General features: G+C 43.3%; 1 long non-coding RNA gene across 1 annotated transcript in view; it reads right to left on the bottom strand.

Annotated features, from left to right (window-relative positions):
* Positions 1-254: 254 nt before the first annotated feature.
* The window catches only part of LOC147027898 (uncharacterized), a 9,993-nt gene continuing 1,085 nt past the window's right edge, over positions 255-9,162 (bottom strand). Inside the window, exons 2-3 of the long non-coding RNA XR_015057326.1 lie at positions 2,416-2,495; positions 255-2,320 (exon numbers count right to left, since the gene is read on the bottom strand). This is a non-coding gene — a long non-coding RNA (uncharacterized LOC147027898). The remainder of the gene's footprint in view (positions 2,321-2,415; positions 2,496-9,162) is intronic.

A 9,162-nucleotide genomic window follows, 5' to 3' on the forward strand; every position in this document is an offset into this window, starting at 1 on the left:
CGTTAATTGAATAATTGGCCATTAAAACCTAAATTGCGAATCATCGTAACTGTGATATGTGAACTTCCGCGCCACGCACGTACGGGCACGTGAGAGCGAAGAAACGGCCTATGTGGTTGTTGTTTGTTGCTCGCGGTTGGAATATTTATTTATTATTATTATTTTTTTCACGGGCACGTACTAGTTATATGAAATGCAATGCAACAGGAACTTGTTTCCACGAAAACCAACCAAACTTAAATAAAAGGTGACGATGGAATCTAAAGACTCTCACAAGACCTGATCAAACAATCAGCCAAATATCCTCCGTTTATCATGATGGAAAAAACCTTCTTCAGCACATTCCACAAAATCTGAGATGAAAAGACATTGTAACCCATTTTGATTGGTACATTGCCATTTGGAAAGGTGTACAACACTAGAGGGAAACTGAAATCATCAACTTTATGATATGCACTTGTACAGAAACATGACAGAAGTAAATAGACACCTTAAATGTATTCATTTCATCTGTATAAAGCAAGTTTTACTCAGTGATTTGTGCTAATATTCAACGATTTATTTGCAGGAACGAGTTCCTGGGTCTTGTATGACAATTAACTGCTATGCTTCGAACCTAGGAAGCACATGATCTTTGCGATTTTCAAAGAGGACAAATTGTTGGCCAATCGGAAGGTGGAGTCAGTCAGCGTCAGATAGCTCAGAACCTTGGCATTCCGCTTTCTACGGTCAATCGGGTGATTGTTCAATTCACCAACGAAGGCAAGGAATGCACAGCTTCCCGTTCGAGTCGATCTGGGCCCTCAGAAAGGTGTCTTAGAGCTGTCAAGCGGTCCATTGAGAAAACTCCCCGTTGCAAGGCAGCAGGTGTTGCAAAGGAGGTCCAGGTTAGCTCAAGAACTGCCATGCGGTACCTTCAACAACTGGGCTACTATGGGAGAGCAGCTCAGAGAAATGAGTACCAGTGTGTCCTGGTGGAGAGGCACTGCATCAGCGACACAGTCATGCTTCCAATAAATTATAGCTACCCCAGCAGCTAAGCTGCCATACACAAGAAGAAAAAGAAGATGAATAAAATATAATTAACAGCATCCTTAAACTTCTGCTTCTCAAAACAATGAAAACTTTAGTATTTATTTTTTGAAAAGAATGCTCTATCAAACCTGACACATAAAAACTTACTAATGGAGTTAAAAACCTTGTCAATCACTTTGAGGAGTGAATCCCTCACTAGTACTAAATCCAAGTTTGTAAATAAAGTTGAAAAATCAAAAATTCAACTGACTTGATATTGAGGCATCTAATTTTATCTTAGAACTCTAAAGAAGAATTAATACTCCAAAAAGTGTTAATACTAGAATTCCTCTCAATTGCTAAACAATATTTCCTGAACTTAACCCGAACAACTTGTAAGCCTGAGTTAACTGTAACTGATAACTGTTTGCTGGAACACTGCCTGGCACCCGCAATAAACCTATACTTGTACAGGTTCTTATGAAGTTTAGGAATCCAGAAAAACTGAAGAATACAAACATTTACCTCTTTACATTTAATACTGAAATTATTAACTAAAACTTCCTGATGCTCAGAGATTATATCTTGGTGTGACTTATGACAAGCAACATATGTGCTATTTCCTAGAAGTGACGCATGACAAGGAACTATCTATACAAATAAGTTCTTTGGGTTTTTGTGTTTTTGGGGTTTTCGTCCGGATGCCCTGAACCGTTTATTGACGTTTCCCATTGACGCACATTCAAGATGGAAGGCACCAACAAATGGTATTATCTTCTGGTATTGCTCCAGATTTACATTCTTAATTTCTATGATCAATGTATGCACTTGCTGGCTCCCTGTGAGTGACATGAATGTCATCGTCTTGTGTTCAATGATGTCCAGACATCTATCCATCGATTCCTTCACAGTAGATTTGTTGGGTGGTGATGGGAATGTGAGGTGGTAGTACACTTTGTTTATTGTCATCTGAGTGCTGATGGTTGCATTGAAACCTGAATATGCACCAATAGTTTGACTTTCTATTGCGCAATTTTCCCCAAATTCATCCGGTCTCATCATGACCTGGAGAGAACATCGGTTTCTCTGCAGTAAAGTGTATTGTTCAGTGAAATATCAATATTCATTGGTTTTGTATTTTCATGAGCTATTGTTTTGTATGAAGGACCCTTGTCTTTTCTGTTTGGAGAGACCGTCATGTTGCTGCATCAGGAATCTTTCGGTTATCATCAGCGTCATGGACATCATTTGCTGGAAGAATCATTTCTTCTGGTTGGATCAGCTGAATGTTCATTACATGGGACGTCTGCAAAGCAGAACAACAAGCCATAACACCTTTAATACACAGAATAACTATTATGCATACTAAGGACAAGTGTTTTGTTTACGCTGGTGTTGTACCTGTCTTCTTGGAAATCATTGTTATCTATTTGGGCAGCTCCAGGAAACCCCTCTGCTATCTCTCTGGGACAGAGAGGATTCTATGAAAAAAAAGAAAGAAATTAATCAGATAGATATTCAAGTCAATGTCAAATAACTAAACAGCGTTTAATTTTGTGCAAAAATAAAACATGTCTTGAGTTTCATGTGCGGTCCTTGTAGCACATAAGTCAAGTGTGTCTTTGTTGGAGATTGTGATGCCGAGTTTCTTCAGTGTGGTTGTCAGCTCCTTCTTCATGTCATTCCATGGATAGTAACTGCTGTTAGAACCTTGTGAATATAAAATAGCAAAGTTGTAGAAAGCCATACTTAATGAATGGTAAAGCTGAGTATGTGAAGAATCAACTGGGAAGAACTGAGGGTTATGGTACAATGTGATAACTCAACAAAACATTGAATCCATCACTTTGAAATCTCGTGTTACTATTGCTGTACCTGTAGCGGTGTCAGTTTTCTCGTTATGTGTGAGACAAGTAGGTCACTCAGTATGCAGATATGCGGATTGGTACAGATTCCTCCAAAATCCTGCTTGTTTTGGTCAGTCATCCATGCCAGGAACTTTCTTTGATACATTGGTGTTTCAGTGAACTCATACATCTGGTCGGGACAGGGAACCAGCAGAGGGCATTGCATCAGGGGCACAGCCACACACTATGCCAATGATGCTACCCTGCAGCCTTGTGCTGCATATGGAATGAAAACGAGTTCCAGAAAGGAGGATGTAACATTTTCAGAGATCCTAGTTGGGAAGTTCACGAATCAGACCGATGGATTTACATAAGACCAGAGCAGCTCCAACTGATTGGTTGCGACAGTGGCAATTCCCAACCAACATTGAAATCACAGTAAATGAGGAAAATAGAGAGAGAGTTAGAGAGAGAGAGTGAGTGAGAGTGAGAGTGAGAGTGAGAGTGAGAGTGAGAGTGAGAGTGAGAGTGAGAGTGAGAGTGAGAGTGAGAGTGAGAGTGAGAGTGAGAGTGAGAGAGAGTGAGAGTGAGAGTGAGAGTGAGAGTGAGAGTGAGAGTGAGAGTGAGAGTGAGAGTGAGAGAGAGAGAGAGAGAGAGAGAGAGAGAGAGAGAGAGAGAGAGAGAGAGAGAGAGAGAGAGAGAGAGAGAGAGAGAGAGAGAGAGAGAGAGAGAGAGAGAGAGAGTATCATCGGAAGTGTAAATGGAGGAATCATTTTTTTGTAGATTATATACCATGCAGATGAACGTTAGGTGGTTGTGAAGAGGAATGTGAGGCCAGATATATTCCAGAGGGCTATGAGAGTTCGTGGAAAGGAAGGGTGTGGAGGATGGAGATGTTGGAATAAATTATGGCGCCACTATCACTGGAGTGGAGGTTTAGAATATGGAAGTGGTCGAGAAAATAGCCAAGAAAAGAGCCACCGAATCAGGAATATCCTTTGAAATAAACCAAGCTGTTCTAAAGGACACAACGTCTGGAGTAACAGCAGCAACCTGTACATGGAGAGATCCCTAACGTTAGCTCGAATGTTGCAGATTCAAACCGGTTGAAAAAGGTTTTGCTTTAAGACCTTTTTTTATAGGTCACTGCATCTCTGACATCTTCCAGTTGTAGGTCGTTTGTTGTGATATTTCCTAGGATCTTTTTCAAGTAATACTCTGATATGACGGTGCAGGGATACTGCAATGACCCTTGAACGGTCATCTTGGACCCGAGGTTCGATTCTCGACCCGACTATAAAGTGTCAGATTGGTGCTTCGCAGGCAGGCCGTTGCATCGAAACGCACGTGGTCTTTCAGATGGACAATAAGCCGGCTGTCCCATCTGCCTGAATTATCCGGTGGACTGGAGAGAACCCACGGTGTCATTCACGAACGATCGGGCGAGTTATCTCCGGCATTGTGAACAAATTACGAATACCAGCCCAAATCAGCTCCAGTCGAACATCAGGTCGAAAACAATGGGATGCTGTTGTTTTCCAAACCACTCCAACCGCCCCAACTTTGTGTCATGTGACGTCGATTAATTGAGATGACAAGTTCCCTTTATGTGGTGTTGAGGTTCCTGGACTTGACCGTTTTAGTTATTTCTGATCTGTTGAGATAAACAGCCACCGGGTGTAGGCATTTCAACATGTTTTTTTTTTAATTAGCCCCTCTTAGACCCCTGTGGAGTCCAAGGTCTTTATCACTGGATGCAGGACTCATCAATCAGGTGGAACAGTTAAATATCCCATTGGAGGTGATAAACGTTTATCCATATGTGGAGTTGGAGGAATTGGACTTGTGAAATACTTTACATTGATCTGCATTTCTAAAAAAAAAAATAACCGAACGTTAAATATTTGTCTCCACCGAAATAAGGGATGTGTAGGTGAAGGTGTTGTGACGTCACGTATTTATATTCAGTGTTCACTAATTAACATTTCATCGTATTGGTGATGGAAGTTGCTTGCGACGCTGAAGACAAACTACACTGAGAGTAAATCCTAAATGAACTTGTAAGCTAAGCGCTTTATAATATGGCTGTTTGGGTCTTGGTGAATCCTATTTGACTTGTTCATGGAGGGACAGGGATGACTCGGTAAGGATCCTCAAAGGAGAACTTGGAACAAAACTTTGAAACTTCGAGAACGAAACAAGAAAACTTCACAACTTGGTCCATGAATCGAGATCCTTCACGGTTAAACGGAGCGGAGGTGGACGGACACCTGGACACCTGGGAGGACCCCGATCCACCTTCTGGGACCTGTATGTGGAGAATGGCAAACACATACACACCACCACCAAGATACACACCACCACCACACATACACACACACCACCACCAAGATACACATACACACACACCACCAATACACACACACCACCAATACACACACACCACCAATACACACACACACCACCACACACACACCACCAATATACAAACACCGCCACCAATACACATCACACACACACCACGATACACACACACCACCAAAATCCACACACCCCACACACACCCCCACCACCAAGATACACACACCACCACCAAGATCCACACCCATCACACATACACACAAACAAACACACTCACCCCCAAGATACACACACACCACACACACACACACACTACCACACATACACCACACATCACCACCACCAAGATACACACACACCACATACACACACACACCACCAAGATACACACACACACACCACATACACACACACTACCACACATACACCACACATCACCACCACCAAGATACACACACCACACATCGCACATACACACCACCACACATACACACACCACCACACGTACACACCACCACCACCAAGATACACACACCACACATCACACATACACACCACCACACATACACACCACCACACATACACACATCACACATACACACCACCACCAAGATACACACACCACCACCACCACCAAGATACACACACCACCACCAAGATACACACACATATATACACACCACCACCAAGATACACACACACCACCACCACGATACACACACCACCACCACCACCACGATAAATGTATATATATATATATATATATATATATATATATATATACACACACACACATACACACATACACACACCACCACCAAGATATACACACACACACACACACACACACACACACACACACACACACACACACACACACCACCACCACGATACATATATATATATATATATATATACATATATATATATATATATATATACAAACACACACACACACACACAGACATACACATACACACATACACACATACACACGTACACACGTACACACGTACACACGTACACACATACACACATACACACATACACACATACACACATACACACACGTACACACGTACACACGTACACACGTACACACATACACACATACACACGTACACACATACACACATACACACATACACACACGTACACACATACACACATACACACATACACACATACACACACGTACACACATACACACATACACACATACACACATACACACATACACACGTACACACATACACACATACACACATACACACATACACACACTATTGATAAATAAGCTAAATTAACAAATTAAACTCACAAACGTAACAACACCGATTGCTGAACATGATAACTATGGAGCACGTGGACTCGGGTCGGACATCGGACACGTATATATATATATATATATATATATATATATATATATATATATATATATATATATATATATATATATATATATATATATATATATATATATATATATATGTATGCCCCGGTTAGAATAGGTGTACCATATCCCTGTGTGTCGTAAGAGGCGACCAGGGTTGCGTCAGGAAGGGCATCCGGCGTAAAAACCTATGCCAAATCATTATGCGGACAACAAAACGAATTTCCATACCGGATCGGTCGAGGCCCGGGTTACCAACGACCGCCACCGGTACCGGTGGTCAGCAGGGTACCAGTGGAAATTGTGCTACTGCTGGGCGAAGGAGGAGAAGGAGACGGGGAAGGCGAGTCCGGAGGCAGTGGGAGAGGGGGTAGGGTAGAAGTGTGGAGGTGAGAGTTGGAACTCTGAATGTTGGGACGATGACTGGCAAAGGGCGATAGTTGGCTGATATGATGGAGAGAAGAAAGGTGGACATACTGTGTGTACAAGAGACCAAGTGGATGGGGAGTAAGGCTAGGAGCATTGGAGGTGGTTTCAAACTGTTCTACCATGGTGTGGATGGGAGGAGAAATGGTGTCGGGATAATCCTGAAGGAAGATCATGTCAAGAGGGTATTGGAGGTGAGGAGGGTGTCTGACCGAGTGATGAGTGTGAAGTTTGAAATTGAAGGGGTGATGATGAATGTCATCTTTGCATATGCCCCACATATGGGGTGTGAGATGGAATATAAAGAAGATTTCTGGAGTGAGTTAGATGAAGTGGTGGAGAGTGTATCCAAGGATGAAAGAGTGGTGATTGGAGCAGATTTCAATGGACATGTTGGGGAAGGGAAGAAAGAGGATGAGGAGGTGATGGGGAGGTACGGTCTCAACAAGAGAAATGTGGAAGGGCAAATGGTGGTAGAGTTTGCAAAAAGAATGGAAATGGCAGTGGTAAACACGTATTTCAAGAAGAAGGAGGAACACAGGGTGACATACAAGAGTGGGGGAAAGTGCACACAGGTGGATTACATCTTAAGTAGGAGATGCAACCTGAAAGAGATTAGTGACTGTAAGGTTGTGGCAGGGGAGAGTGTAGCTCGACAGCATCGATTGGTGGTCTGTAGGATGACTTTAGAGGTGAGGTTGAGGAAGAGAGTGAGGGCTGAACCAAGGACCAGATGGTGGAAGCTGAAGGAGGAAGACTGTTGCGTGAAATTTAGGGAGGAGGTGAGACAGGCGTTGGATGGTGGTAAAGATGGGTGGGATGATTGGGCAACGACAGCAGAAGTTGTGAGGGAGATAGCGAGGAAGGTACTTGGTGTGACATCTGGACAGAGGAAGGAAGATGAGGAGACTTGGTGGTGGAATGAGGAAGTACAGGAAAGTATAAGGAAGAAGGGGTTGGCGAAAAAGAAGTGGGATAGTCAGAGAGATGAAGAAAGTCGGCAGGAGTACAAGGAGTGGCGTCGAAAAGCAAAAAGAGAGGTGGCTGAGGCCAAGGAAAAGGCATATGACGAGCTGTATGAGAAGTTGGATACAAAAGAAGGGGAAAAGGATTTATACCGATTGGCAAGACAGAGGGACCGAGCTGGGAAGGATGTGCTGCAGGTTAGGGTGATAAAGGACGCAAATGGGAATGTGCTGACGAGCGAGGAGAGTGTGTTGAGAAGGTGGATGGAGTACTTTGAGGAGCTGATGAATGAAGAAAATGAGAGAGAGAGAAGGTTGGAAGAGGTGGAGATCGTGAATCTGGAAGTGGGGTGGATCAGTAAGGATGAAGTGAGGACTGCTATGAAGAAGATGAAAAGTGGAAAGGCGGTTGGCCCAGATGGTATACCAGTGGAGGCATGGAAGTGCTTAGGAGAGATGGCAGTGGGGTTGTTAACCAGATTGTTTAATAAAGTCTTGGAAAGTGAGAGGATCCCGGAGGAGTGGAGATTAAGTGTACTGGTCCCGATTTTCAAGAATAAGGGTGATGTGCAGAGCTGTGGAAATTACAGAGGGATAAAGTTGTTAAGCCACACCATGAAGTTGTGGGAAAGAGTAGTGGAAGCTAGGTTGAGAGGAGAGGTGATGATCTGTGAGCAGCAATATGGGTTTATGCCAGGAAAGAGCACCAGTGATGCGATGTTTGCTTTGAGAATGTTGATGGAGAAGTATAGGGAAGGCCAGAAAGAGTTACATTGTGTGTTTGTGGATTTAGAGAAAGCTTATGATAGGGTGCCAAGAGAGGAGTTGTGGTATTGTATGAGGAAGTCGGGAGTGTTGGAGAAGTATGTGAGGATCGTGCAGGATATGTATGAGGACAGTGTGACAGCGGTGAGGTGTGCGGTAGGAATGACGGACCAGTTTAAGGTTAAAGTGGGATTGCACCAAGGATCGACTCTGAGCCCTTTCCTGTTTGCAATGGTGATGGACAGGTTGACGGATGAGATCAGACTGGAGTCTCCATGGACCATGATGTTCGCGGATGACATCATGATCTGTAGGGAGAGTAGGGAGCAGGCTGAATCGAGCCTTGAGAGGTGGAGGTACGCACTGGAGAGAAGGGGAATGTTAGTCAGTA

The sequence above is a fragment of the Eptatretus burgeri genome, chromosome 4 (genome assembly GCF_056783735.1).
Source record: "Eptatretus burgeri isolate ZD-2024b chromosome 4, Ebu_testis_v1, whole genome shotgun sequence".
Taxonomy (NCBI): Eukaryota; Metazoa; Chordata; class Myxini; order Myxiniformes; family Myxinidae; genus Eptatretus; species Eptatretus burgeri.